General features: G+C 38.8%; 1 long non-coding RNA gene across 3 annotated transcripts in view; it reads right to left on the bottom strand.

The window, feature by feature from the left end:
• Nucleotides 1–11: 11 nt before the first annotated feature.
• LOC306985048 overlaps nt 12–14487 on the bottom strand; it is a 57440-nt gene continuing 42964 nt past the window's right edge. The window contains exons 3-5 of one of the 3 annotated variants that reach the window (XR_013794739.1): nt 1262–1598; nt 468–924; nt 12–88 (exon numbers count right to left, since the gene is read on the bottom strand). This is a non-coding gene — a long non-coding RNA (uncharacterized lncRNA). Of the gene's footprint in view, nt 925–1261; nt 1599–14487 lie in introns of all 3 variants that reach the window. The other 2 variants (XR_013794737.1, XR_013794738.1) reach the window with 2 other exon arrangements.

Below are 14487 nucleotides of genomic sequence, written 5' to 3'. Positions count from 1 at the left end.
ACTTTGTCCTACCTTGCGCAGTTTTGTTCATGGTTTCAAAGAGGAGCCCATGGTGTGCAATGTGTTGGTGTCTCGGATGGTAATGGTCCTGTAAAGATTTTGTGGCAGAGCATGAAACTATAAACGTCACGGTCATGCGTTCAACATAGAGAAGAGTCTGATTGAACTCACAGGCTTTTAATCAAAATATAAAGATGTTTTCTCCTCCTTTTTTTTTCTCTCCTCCTTTTGACAAATCTACATTTATTTTGACATTATAAAAGTGAATGATTATATAGTTCCTGTGAGTTTTAGTTCAGTTCACAACTTTTTTGAAACCCACGGAGGAATTACAAGTAGGACTACATAGGTGCTTCTACACAGAGGGGCTTCTACATATACAAATAATAAATATAAACCATGAATAAAATAAAATTAAGCATACTCCTTTTTTAATATGTATTATACAATAATGGGTTACAACCCACCAGCTGAGAAACCTTCCTGCCACATACAGTAGGCCATTAAAACAGCAGCACTTGGAGATTATAAGCGGAGGACAATCCTGGCGGCAATGGTAAAGGTGGGCCGGTATAGTCACAGCCCCGCATGCTGTTGTTTGTCCCTGCTGTGTTTGAGTTGGGTGATCTTTCCACGCTGCTGACTGCTGAGTGATTGATGATTAGACGCTTTCCTTCCAATGTCTAACACAATTAGAGTGAAGGTCATACTTAATTCTTCAACAACAACCACAACTATCATCGGCAGTGTGTGTGATGGTTTCCACAGAGCACTCTGTCAAACACAGCGCTCAGACTGATCCGGCTGGCACGACGGCTTTCCAAAAATGGCTTTTTGCCTCTCCATTCCTCCATCCTTCTCTCATTTTTCCTATTTCCATGGCCTTTTCTCTTCATCTCCAGAGAATATGATTTGTCATGGTGACTGAGAGAGAGAAAGAAAGAAAAAATGTTTACTCCGGGAGGGAAAAAAAAAAGAAAAAAGTCTCTAACGCCCCTTAATGTATTCTTTTAAAAGAATCGACGCAGTGGCACAGAAAAAGATTAATTTATCACGCCATCAAGCACAAGAACCACTGTTGAGAGGAATGGGTGTAAATTGCAAGGCGATGACAATGCCTGTGTTACAGATGGATTTCTCTGTCTGCGTCTCCTATTGAGAAGGGGGGAGGGGGGCGGTTGGGGAGAGAGGGGAAGAAAAGCAATTTCGTCAGCGTTCGTCAAAACTTTCAGACGGGGGTAATTTTGATCCATTAGCTCACCTCCGTTCGCCTCCACCAATTCTCCACGTTTCACTTTTCTCTGCTTAAGATCTTGCCGCGAGAGAGAGAGAGAGAGAGAGAGAGAGAGAGAGAGAGAGAGAGAGAGAGAGAGAGAGAGAGAGAGAGAGAGAGAGACTCCCTGTGGCCGTAAATGCATCTGTTTTCCATAACAACCTACAGGTCCCATCCAGCACAGATGTGGTTTCTCTCCATAAATGCTGATTAAGTCATTGTTATATGCCTGAAATTACAAGAGACACCAAACAGCATTAACCTGACAGATTTCTCACTTACACTTTCCTTGTAGTGAGGTTATTCAGCCAATCAGCGAAGGGGCCTATAAGAAAAGAGACAGAGTTATGCGCTCATGAATATTTATGTTGGGTTATCAGGGAATAGGTACAAAGGAGGTTTACTGATCACACAAATCCAAAAGCTTCTCATTAGAAGAGCATCGCTTTAAGTGCATCCCGAATGCTTGAATGTTAATAGCAGGTCTAGGTTGAATATTAGCCGAACCAGGATAAATCACCAGGTTCATTACGCCAAAAGCATATGCCATTAGTGCGAAAAGCACTTCTAAATATATTATTATTTGAGGTAAACAAGGCCCAAAAAAAAGGCAGAACCCCTTTTATGTTCCGAAGATTAATTCCCATTTCTTGTCTAATCCTTCCAGACCTTTAGTTTTGGGTCGCCTGATTATCATCCCTAATAAAAATAATCTCACGAATTAGCCTGTTTTCATTTCTCGTCTCCCCCGCACACCATAGCAACCACCGCATGGGATTTAAGCAAGAAATCTCCCATCAGGCCAAGCGCACACCAGGTAATGCCGCAGCAGCGCCGGATTGATAAGGACTAGAGAGAGTGCCGCCATTATCTGCGAGGAGCGGCGTGTGTGAAGGATTAGCACGGATCAAGCTTATCCTGGGCTCCGCTGGCCAGCCGGAGAAGCTCTTCCCCTCTTACCTCAGCGCTGTCCTGGGAAAAAGGCCTGGCTCCTTATCCCGACAGAGGGAAGCTTACAGGCTATCACACTTCCTAGAGTCAGCACAATCCAGCACCAAGAGGATGGCGGGGGTGAAAGAATTACTCAGCAGGGCCTGATATGTTTCCGGCTGGCCCGGAATATGCCACAGCAAGGATTATGTCGGGATTTCCGGGAATCCTAGGGATGAGTGCGAATAGTGGTACTATAGACGTAATATATGATGCTTTGGATGGGGTGACGGATGTATAGAAAGACCCTGCATCCCAATGTGCATACTATCCATCCTAAATAGCATGTGAGATTAGAATAAGTGTGTCCCAAAGCACAGTGTGTTGAGAAAATATTGCTAAAAGTCCACGAATGGTCTATTATTTCAGGAAATGTGGATCCATGCACACTCTAATGGCTAATATTGCCCAGAACCCATTGTGCTTTTGAGGAGGATTTGTTTTAGAACTACAAACACAATAAAAATAACTCCAAGCATGGTGCGTGTGAGTGAAGGGCTTGATTTAATAAGTCAATATCTAACCTAATATCTCTTATAAAGATACTAACTATAGCAGAACAAGTTTGGACACTATTAAATGGATCATAATGCAAAAATCATAAGCTGAATTTTCCTCTGATGCACTAGCAGATCAATGTTCTACTTGTTTGTCTCCAATATGGTTGACAGATTTTTTTCGAATAGTTTGAGTTGTGTACATTTAATTAAATAAAACGTGGAATGTTTATATAAATGAGGGTTCTATATGTGAAGTGCTTATACTGTGTGACAGGATGATTGACAGGCCGGTTTACAGTGACAAATTGCACGTACTGTAACTATGCGACAGAGTGCAATTTTATAATTTGGAAGTATGTCCCAAAGCTTGACTACTCTGCTATACACCCAATTCTCAAAAAGAGAATACTTTCATGGCATAGCATATGAAGTCGAATTGGGACACAGCAAAAAGAATCCCCGGCGCAGTTGAAAATACTGTTATCGGTTATTCATTAAAACATTTCAGGCCTATCGGTTTCGTTTTAATAGCATTCAGGGCCGCATTTCCACCTACTGTATGAAATGGCAAATGACTTTCTCTTGACTCATAAGATTATTACTGTTAAATTAGCGAAGTGTAAAAAAAGAACGATAAAAAAACTAAATTGCATGGAAATTTTGTCAGGTGTTCCCAGGAAAGAAAATGAAATGGAGAGGAGGGGAGTTAATAAAGAAAACATGTTGTCAGTTTGCAATCTCTTCCACTTCAAACATAATTCAATTTCAGCTATGAAAGGAGATACAGCTTTTAATTAAATTTGTTTTAGTGTTTTTTTTTTTTTTTACCAAGGTGCAATAGGTGAGAGACCTCAATTATAACATTGTAATTAAAAAAAAAAAAAACACAGGCACACAAATAAATAAATAAATAAATGTACAAAATGGAGAAGGAAACTTGAGAAGCGTATGAAGTCGCCACTATCACATTGCTCATATAAGTGGAGGAGAGAATCTAAAATTGAAAGTGACAGCGGAGCCTTTGGAAGGCAGCATTTGATTTCCAAATTATCATATTTTCTCAGTCAATAATGAAAAGCTTATGATAGCTCCTCAGTAGCTGCACCGACAGCCTTTAATAAGATAGGACCAGTGAAGCAGGGGATAGTGCTGAACACAGCTCTGTCTGTACACGCGCACACGCTTGTGTGTGTGTGCGCGCGCTCTTATAGCTCAGGTTATGTTCCTTGCAGGTCTAAGATTACAGAGTCTCGGTTTTTAATATCTAAGGCATGAAATGGAGACGGCATTTGGTTCTTGATTGGAATTTTAGCAGCTTGAGTATGGCGAATGATTCGATTTTAAAAGGACAAATGCATTTACAGCCGACGGCCGGTTTACGCCAACCTCGTCCGGGGGTCACGGCCGCCTCTAAAACAGCGAACGGAAACCACCCCCCATCCCCCGAAACATTGCGCAGGCCATGCTTGTCAACACAAAGGGCTGAAGATAAGCTATAACCCGCGGCACGCGAATGAAATGTAGCGTTTTTAGGGCGAGGCACCCCTCATTGATTTGTGAATGTAATCTCCGGTGATGAGCCGTAGAAGGTGAACGTTTGCATACTGCAGTGATTACGGGCCTAGCCACGGCTGCACACTTCATTAAACAGGGCCGACGGTGAAGCTCGATGGCAGTCTCGGGGATAATTGTCTGAGAGGGGGTCAGAAGAAAAGTTGCAGGTCCCGGGCAGGCGGTCTCAGCGAAGGCCTGCAGGTACGCCAGAGGGGCCAAAGAGCAGCAGGGAGAGATTTATCAGGGGAGGCTTCATCCCTGATGAAGGAAGAACCGAACGTGACTTGTAGCATCGACAACATGAAATGCATTCACTTCCAGGAAAAGGTATTTTTCTAATCTTAAAGTTTGTCACACACTTCAAGGCTGAGATACACAGATGTGACTCATTGATGCTGCTCTTAAAAAAAAAAAAAAAAACAGAGATGAATTATTCATAGATTACCTCACAAGTCTGCGGGCATGTGTACTCAGAAATATGCTAATATTAACTGACTTGTCAATTTCACTGACTTGATGTATAGTAATCATAAAAAATGGACAATGCAAGCGCATCAACGCTAAACAGGTGGGCGTCAGGAAATTACACAATAAAAGTCTAGTGTAAACTCTATGACAGGGTGGTGGTGATAAAAGAGAGGATTCTGATGTCAGTGTGAATATATATTTAATATACAGAAATAAAGTAGTCCACTCAGCTTGTACACTATATTCCAAGTCTTCTATGGTCAAAATGTTAAATAAAAGTTACAATCTACAGTCAACTCCAAAGGGGGGTTACTCTTTATATGCGTTTCTGAACTCACTGAATTGTAATATTGAGTTTTCCTCCAAGAATGTACATTTCACAATATTCCTCATTTAAATAATTCCCGCTCAAGGCGTATGCAAAAAAGGGGCGAGACCTGATACAGTAGTTAATAGTAGGCCTACGTTGAAACTTTACGGTAACGGTAAGGATATTTCCGAACCGCAAACAAAGCAGTTGACCAAACACAACACACTGGTCCAGCTGACCAATCAGAGCGCATTGTGCTTTTTAGAGGGAGGGGCTTCACAGAGACAGGAACTAAACAGAACGTTAGTGACAGACTGCGAAGAGAGGTGCTGCATCAATGTAAAATATCTGAAAAATAAGCTGCTTTTTGGACATTCAAGCATGAAAACTATAGTAGACCCCAAAACCAATACGGCCTATTTAATTATTTAGCAATTATTGAAAATTGTTTGTCCGTTTCTATCTAAAACTTTTGCATTGGCTTTAGACTACTTGCGATTTAGAGTTATATTTACCCCTTTTATGATATTTTATGGACCTTTTGCACCCTTTCTGAGATTGAAATCTCCATTCATTGCATGGAAAAGAGCTGAGGATATTATGCTGCGATGTATTTACATGCGCATGTGACTACAGAGCTTACTGAGAAGAACTTTAAAAAACGATTTCTCGAAATAAACGTGACTTGTGTTCAGTAATCACTATCTGAACTGGACTTGGTGAACACTGCCAAACACCAAACAAGTAATAGCAGCACAACTAGCCCCTCTGTAAAGAGATTACTGCCCTCTTTTGAAAGAGCAATCCACCTTGACCATCTCAGCAGCCTGGCAAGGACATCAAACAATCAGTGCAAGCCCAACTGTTAATGGCCACATAAACATCATTGATGCCTCCAACAGCTCGTGATTTATGAGGCCAAAACTATATTACATGTGTAAGAGAAAGCCTCATTAGAATTTGCCTTCTACTCGCTGACAGAAACTACCCATTTATGAAAAGCAGGCAGTGCCCTGTCCTTCCTACTAACCTTTTTCTCGAACAGAGAGACAAAAGAACAGAGGGAGTGATAGGGAGAGAACGAGAGAAGGATAGACTCAGAGAGGATCTAACATTTAAAGACAGCCCGGCAGTGGGAGGCTGCGTCTTATCGCGCGCATAGACTGTCAGGGCATCTCTGACCCTCTCATTAGATATGCAAGCGCATTAGCCGGGACGGCTGTCTGCTAAAGGTCAGGCAGGGAGGATGTTGGGACGCACGGAAGGAGAGGCACAATCTTCAGCCTCACCCCTTTGAACTTCAATCACTCCGGCCAGCGCTTAATAGGCCTCTGGGGAGGTTCAAAGCGAGCGAGATGGTGGAGGGAGGCAAAGAAATGTAAAGGGACATCACGCTACCTTGACATTTTAATTAAGAATCTCCCATTAACATGCACGGAATTGTGGGGGGAAAAAGACACCTAATGTAAATTCATGAAATACTAGGAACGGTGTAGATGGGCTTCCTTTTTTTTGTAAACATGAACCATGACCTGAGGAGAAAAAACAAGGAAAGAAGCGATAAGAAAATGTTTCGAAAGGGTAAAGTAAGGAAAGCAGAGAGCATAAAAGTTGGTGACAGAAGCTATGATTTTCCCAACCCATACATTTTCTATGACATCTTCAAAATCACTGCCAACACAGGCACACAAATGATTAGTCATGCTTCTACTTTTATAATAGTTAATAGTTCTTGAACACTTACATTAGAACAGGGGTTTTCAAAAGGGTCTGGGGACCCCCAATGGAGAAATACAAAAATAAAAATAAAACAAATGAAACGTGACCCTGGACCACAAAACCAGTCATAAGTTGCACGGATTTATTTGTGGCAAAAGCCAACAATACATTGTATGGGTCAAAATGATTTTTCTTTTATGCCAAAAATCATTAGGATATTAAGTAAAGATCATGATCCATGGAGATATTTTGTACATATCCTACCTTAAATATATAAAATAATCATTTTTGTGAGTGGATGCAGCACAATCGCCAACATAAATGGACAACTTTAAAGGTGATTTTTTGGACCCTCAGATTCAAGATTTTCATAGTTGTATCTCGGCCAAATATTGTCCTATACTAACAAACACACATCAATGGAAAGCTTATTTAGTCAGCATTCAGATGATGTATAAAAAATAAAAAATAAATCCATTCTGCTTTCAAAAGATTGTTGAAAATCATGACATGCATCATCATTATTTTATTCCATTGACATTCATAGTTTGAGTTTCAATTCTTAATAGCTACTTAATTAAATATTTTTCAACTATTTAAAAAAAAATATTATTATACATACACATATTCCGCTGCATTACAGGACTGGAATTAAGCCAAAAAAAATTAAGCCACTTCACTTAACACCACATAGCCACACAAACTCATGTGCATGTACAACACTTAAATATAGGCATATCTTCCTATCGCTTTCAACTTTTCTAGAAATTACGGTCGCACCTAGACACTGAACTCAATAGACTTTCCTTTAGTTCCTATTTTGACAAATCCCATCTTGAGCTATGAAGAAAGAAGCAGGTATTGATCCAGGGGGCACCTAATTTATCACACTGCCTGAAATCCTGAAAAAAAATATTTGACCAAGGGGGTTATTCAATACCATTTTCTCCATCTATCCGCAGAATTAAACCAGTCTTTTTTTCTAGCAAAAAGTGAGTGATGACAGCTGTCAGACAGATGAGATTTGTGACAGAAATTCTCTCTCTCTTTCTTTCCTTTCCTCTCCACTGGCTTCATTTTCAACATGAATAGACTTTCAGGCAACAAGCTATTGACACAGAGATATGCGCACGGTGTCGTTCAAACGTACAAGAAATCCCACACATGGAACAGTATCAAAGCAATTACCTTTACTATAGAGCACTACATGAAAGCATGGGCTAAAGTGCTCTCACACAAACACATTTCACAGAGATACAATGGGACAAACTGCTTCAATAAAAGTATTAAGCAATTGAAACATTTTCATATCAATACATAGACTGCGTTTGCTTGGGTGATCTAGGTGGTTGCTAAGACATTGATAAGTGGTTACTAGGGTGTTTTGGGTGGTTACTTGCTGGTCCAAGTCCAAAGATCCAACCATCGAGTCTCTAAAATATTTAGAAGATATGGCTTGGGTTTATTCTTCAATCCAAGTCTAATGTTTTTTTGTTTTTTTTTAAATTTGTTTTAGAAATTAAAATCACAAAAAAAGGCCAAGAATCCTCAAATATGATATTTATATTGTGAGGTACCATTTCTAAAACATAAAGGTAAGAGGCATTAGCAAATAAATGCAAATTATAAATAATAATAATAATATATTACAATAAAAAATACTAGTTGGAAATCATGACATTAATTACTATTATTTTATTGGAAAGCATACTTTATGATTTCTGTTTTGGTTTTCAAAGAAATATTATTAAATTCATATATTAATATCAATGTATTTATTATATGATATGATATTATTAATATAATATACAAATTAAGATAAAAAAATTGATAATATAAACAACAATATCACATTTGGCAAATAAATGTAAGTAAATAAATAAAGGTCACACTTTAGATTCGGGTCCGATTTTCACTAACAAACTATTAACTACGACTTTTTCCTCAATAAACTCCTAAATTATTAATGGTTAGTAAGGTAGTTGTTAAGTTTAGGTATTGGGTAGGATTAAGGGATGTAGAATATGGCCAATATGGTCATAAGGCGTTAATGTGTGCGTTATAAGTACTAATAAACAGCCAATATCTGACTAATATGTATCCTAATAAGCAACTAGTAAATAGTGAGAATTGGACCCAAAACTATAGTGTTACCAAAATATTTTTCTCTCAACCTTTGCACCCACTTCCAGTTTAAAAATGGTTTAAAAAGCTAAACTAAAAAACGGAAATACTAACCCCAGTGAGTATTTTCTCCTTTAAACTCCAGTGAACCAAAGACAGTCTCAAAAACGCGGTTTGAAATCATGGTGTTTATGACGTCACAAACTACCTTGTAACCAATCACGTCAACATGTGATCATCAACGAGTGGATCTCTGAGCTGGTGTGAATGAGTGGAGGCGGGGCTAAATTGCATATTCATAGAACCGCATATACTAAATGAGGCAAAGGTGTAGAGTTACATTCAAGCAATTATAAGGCATGAATAAAAAAAATTCAAGGAAAAAAAACATTTAAATATGTAATTTTAGTGATCAAAGATGAGTTTTAAGGGATAAAATGATTGACTACAGGGGGACTTTACAACTTTCCTTCACACCTGTGATGTCATTGTTAATATAGTGCCTATTCATGCAAAGCAAATGAGGCTAGAGTTATGAGAACGGAGCGAACTATTACAGCATCAGTATAATCATGTGTACGTATTGTCAGGGAGGGAATCTATTAGGGTAACCTTGTAGGGCGGGGGAAATAAGAGGATAGATAGGGCAACTCACCTCCATGATGGGTTTTGTGGTTTTAGGAGGTCTATAACTCAAAGCCCCGGTGCTCACAAGGTAACAGGGGGATGCAAACAGGAACGACGGGAGCTGGAAGCATCGCCTCCGTGGCCCAAAGTTATCTCTTGCATCCCAGGTCCCAATACATTACGACGAACTACCGTAACTGTCCTGCCCGTGGCTGCAAACTGTGGCTTCTGTTGTAGGCTCATCATTAAAGTGATAGCAAAGCGCTATAGGGAAACATAGAAGCCCCTGCAGCGAAGATCACTTAGATCTTGTAAAGGGGAAGAGAACAAGCAGCAAGAACCTACACAAAATCAGAGCAGATGTAAATAAAAAGCAATTTGATACGAAGTGTTTTTCAATCACAGGACATTTTGTTCAATCCCTTTTATTGCTGTCGCTACACCTGCGCGAGGAACACAAAGGCCTTTTTCTCGGGTTGTCGCTGGAAAAGGCAAACGCTAGTTCCGTTCTCCGTGTGAGGCTGTGTACAAATAAACTGCACGATGATCGGCTGTCAAAACGGCAAATCGTGCAAACTAAGCATGCGAATTTGAATTTGTTTGTGTCACAGCGCGTGCGGGGGCATTCCTGGAAACAATAGCAGGCACGGCGAAGAAACAATCAGAGCCCGAGTCGCGTCTCCAGTCAAGAGATTGTTCTATTGTTTTCTATCAAGCTCGCATTGTATTCTCCAGCATGGAGACAACTTTCTTTGATTTTTTTTCTTTTTTTCAATATTTCAAGAGGAGTGAAGGAACTGTTTCCTGTCCTGCTCCATTAGACACGAATTGTTTCGGGAGGGGGAAATTGGTTTGAAAATTGTGTTGTTTATTGTTCAAAGAAAAACACGCATACCGTAGAGAGAGGACCGGGTCTCGAGATGTCCTCTGGGCGCAGGTTCGACTGGAATCTGTTTTGAAATGTTCAGCCCTGGGAAACGTTCGGAAAATTGATTGGTAATTGAACAAAGCGTTTTCAAGACAAATGTTCTGGTGAATGACCATACGTATAATGTGTTCGGAGGTAAGGAACTGACTGGGGCGTAACGGAACAGCGTTCGTGGAGGCCCTGACATAATAGCAACACTGTTCCTCATACTGTATGCATCTGCAAGCCATAAGAGTCTCTCTCTGGGTTTGGCAAAATACTAAAAGCAAGATAATTACGGACACAGTTACCAGACCAAGAAGCTCAGCACAAGGTGAGATCTGATAAGCAGCATATTATGTGTGTTTTTCTCTCTCTCTAAAGAATTGTGATGAACCTATTGTTGAACAGCAGTAAAGAGGGCGAGGAAACCAAGGCCATTCGTGTGCATTTGATAATAGATTCTAATTACATAAAAGCCACGCGTCACACTTTTGTCTCATAATTGCGTCTATTGTGCCATATCTGAGTGAAATGTACTCAGTCGCACGCTCATAGTCTGTTATTGTGACCATCTCTTTTCATGTCATCGGGTCACCAGACAAAGGAGAACATTATCGAGCAGAGGAAGAAAGCCTGCATAGGCATGCAATATTATGAAAAGTGTTTTAGTCTTTATCAATATAATAATAATAAATTATTATTATTATTATTAATACCTGACAAAAGAGAGCAATAATATTGATAATAATAATATCAATATTGATAAGAATATCAATAAAAATGTGGATACTATTTATTAGTTGTTTGTTTTTAGTCTTTACAAATATGATAATATAATAATGACTAATGTATTATTATTAATACCTAACAAAAAGGAGAGCACTATAAGTAATAATAATTAATAATAACACTAATTATTATTAATAAAACCTGACAAAAGAGAGCAACAACAACAATGCAAATAATAATTGTATTATTATCATCATTATTTTTAGTATTTTAGTATGTAAAAATATAATAATAATAATAATAATAATACGGTTTAATAATATTTGTTGTTATCAATATTGTTATCGATATTATTATTAATATTATACACTTCACCTGACAAAAGAGAGCCTTACAGAGTAAAAGAAGAAAGCCTACTCAGGCATACAATATTATGAAATGTTCTACACAGATGATCATGGACACGGCTGTCAATCTTTTCAACAAAATAATTTATTAAATCAAAATCCATGATATGCATGATTATTATATAATACCCAATGATGTATTCACTGAATCAGTGATTTTTATTTATTTTCTCCTGAAGTATTCTCCTGAAAACTCTTCTCATGATGTACTGCCTATGAATGACAGAATTATATTTATGCATGTTATGGATCCTTATTGCTATCAAATATAATCGTTCAAAGTAGGATATTCAATATTGTAGCGCAGAGACGCAAACTAATTACAGAACACATCTCCTGTAAAATGACTAATCTCACAGATAGCCCGCAGTGCAGCCACATTTTTTGCTATTTTACTTGATCCCAAAAGTAATTACATTTCCCTCTAGATAGAGAGAGTGGGGGAGAAGAGAGAGAGAACGATAGAGAGAGCTAAAGATACAGTGGGAACTGCTAAGCCACTCCTCTAACCAGATATGACCTTCATTTGAAAAATGACATCTGAAGACTCAATTACGCCGATAAGCATTATTAGCCTTGTTTGGATGGTGGATATGTTTGATAAGTTAAAACCTTCATATAGGTATTTAATATACTGAGCAATACCATTATGAAACCACACGTTAAAATGTCATACAGTATCTTTCCTTTTTTTACAATGATTTGTACATCAAATGACGACGCTAGATTCATGCAGTAATTAGCATAGGTGTGTTTGAAAGATATAAGGATATAAGGACGACCCTTTTGATCGCATAATGGCTTTGCTTGACACAAAGCTTTCCTAAGAAATAATATAATGTTATAAAGTATATAAACCATATAATTTATGTAAATTGTAAGGGTCAGTCTGGTAGAAAAGTAATAGTTAAACAACTGCACATTGATATTTTTTCACATTGTAAGGCCTAGTTTGTTTAGATTTACATGGCAAACTATAGTGAGTTTAAAGGGATAGTTCACCCAAAAATGAAAATCATTTATTCACCCTCAAGTTGTTCTAAACTTGTATATGCATAACCAAACAGTTGATGGGGCCCCATTGGCACCCATAGTATTATTTCCCTCATACTATGGAAGTCAATAGTTCAGCAGAAGAAAGAAATTCATACAGGTTTGGAACAACATGTTTGGAGGGTAAGTAAATGATGACAATTTCCATTTTGGGGTGAACTATCCCTTTAAGTTGCATGTGCAACATGGAGTCATTCTCAAAATCTGTTCAATCTTGAAGAGCCTTATTTTTGTGGTAGAAATGACCAAATAGTTAGTCTGGCTATCACCAGACCAAGCTCAAACGTTTAAGATTGAACACTGGTCTGGGGAGTCTGCTCTGTATTTATATGCACAAGAGGCGAGATCAACGGACATAGTTCAAATGACTCTGTATGCAATTGGATAGTCCTTCAACCAATCAGACGCAAAAACTCCAGGCAGGAAACGTGTCAACAAACGTGTTGGTTTGTAGCATTGATCAGCGGTTTGAAGAAGCAGCAATGGCATCGAGCGATTTTTGCAGGTTGTGCAAAAAAAACATGAAAGTGAGTATTTACCCACTCGAGCGATTTGTTTTAAACTAAAGAAGCCATTGAGCATCATCGAGAGGTTAAAAGGAATTGGATTGGTCGCTTCTCTATCGTCAACGTGTTAAACCCGCCAATAGCGTGCCAGGTGGATAAGCCAGTTTGTGATTGGTCCCCGCAAATTTGTAACAGGATCAATGTTTTTTACAGGTTCAGTCTACCAAAATATGCACATATCCACTTAAATTTTATCATTAGCGTTATTGTTAGAGACTAATACAGGTTTCTTGGCATTGGAAAGGACATACTGTACACCCTTAAATCTACACCAACACATTCTTCATAACAACACACACACACACACACACACACACACACACACACACACACACACACACACACACACACACACACACACACACACACACACACACACACACACACACACACACTTGTTGTATTCAGACGGAAATACAAGTATATCTGTTGTTCTAACATGTTTGGACTGTCAGGAGCGCTCCCCCAGCACCTTCCCTTCCCGGGTCTGGGCTAGTGAGAGTCTCCTGCTGGGGCAGAGACTGTCAGAGCTAGAGGTCTTCACATGGGTGGATGTGATTGACCTTGACAGGCTGTTTGTTCATCTTCCACCTGGGTACGCTCACCCATCCCTGGCCCCACAGGCCTGTGAACTCTGCTTGGCTCTGACCATCTCCCTTACTGAGAAAACCTTCAACTTTAAAGTCTACAAAAAATATATGAACCTTTCCACTGTTATTGCCTAGGAAAATCTCAAATGAAAAATATAAAACACATTGACCTTTTGTATCTTTTGACAACATGCCCAATATTATATGGGGAAAGTTGTCACAGTGGAACCTGCCATTAAACAGCTGATTATATAATCATTTATAATAAATTCTGCAAGCAGCCTATAAACTGATAATAGTTAAGTATTTATTATAAATTATTTATCTGCGCACATCACTCTTTTTTAAGACTCAGGTGCCCTCATAATATTAATACAAATATTTTCCCCTCCATCTCGCAGCGACCTTTCTCTGATGACGTGTTTACAACCTCTGTCACACACATGAGATCGACCAATCGCAGACCACAACCATCTAACATCCAATCAATTCCCAACAGACAAATCATTTTTCTTGTCCGAGAAAACATTTCACTTGGATACATTTCACAATATGGAAGATGAGACAATCCCAACCTCCGTTTCACTGCAACTTTAACGATAATGATACAAATTTTATGAAATATAAAAGGTAATGTACAAAAAATATAAATTGGTAGGTTCTGACC

Source organism: Phoxinus phoxinus (assembly GCF_949152265.1).
Source record: "Phoxinus phoxinus genome assembly, chromosome: 17".
Taxonomy (NCBI): Eukaryota; Metazoa; Chordata; class Actinopteri; order Cypriniformes; family Leuciscidae; genus Phoxinus; species Phoxinus phoxinus.
This window is presented reverse-complemented; position numbering and strand designations above follow the sequence as displayed.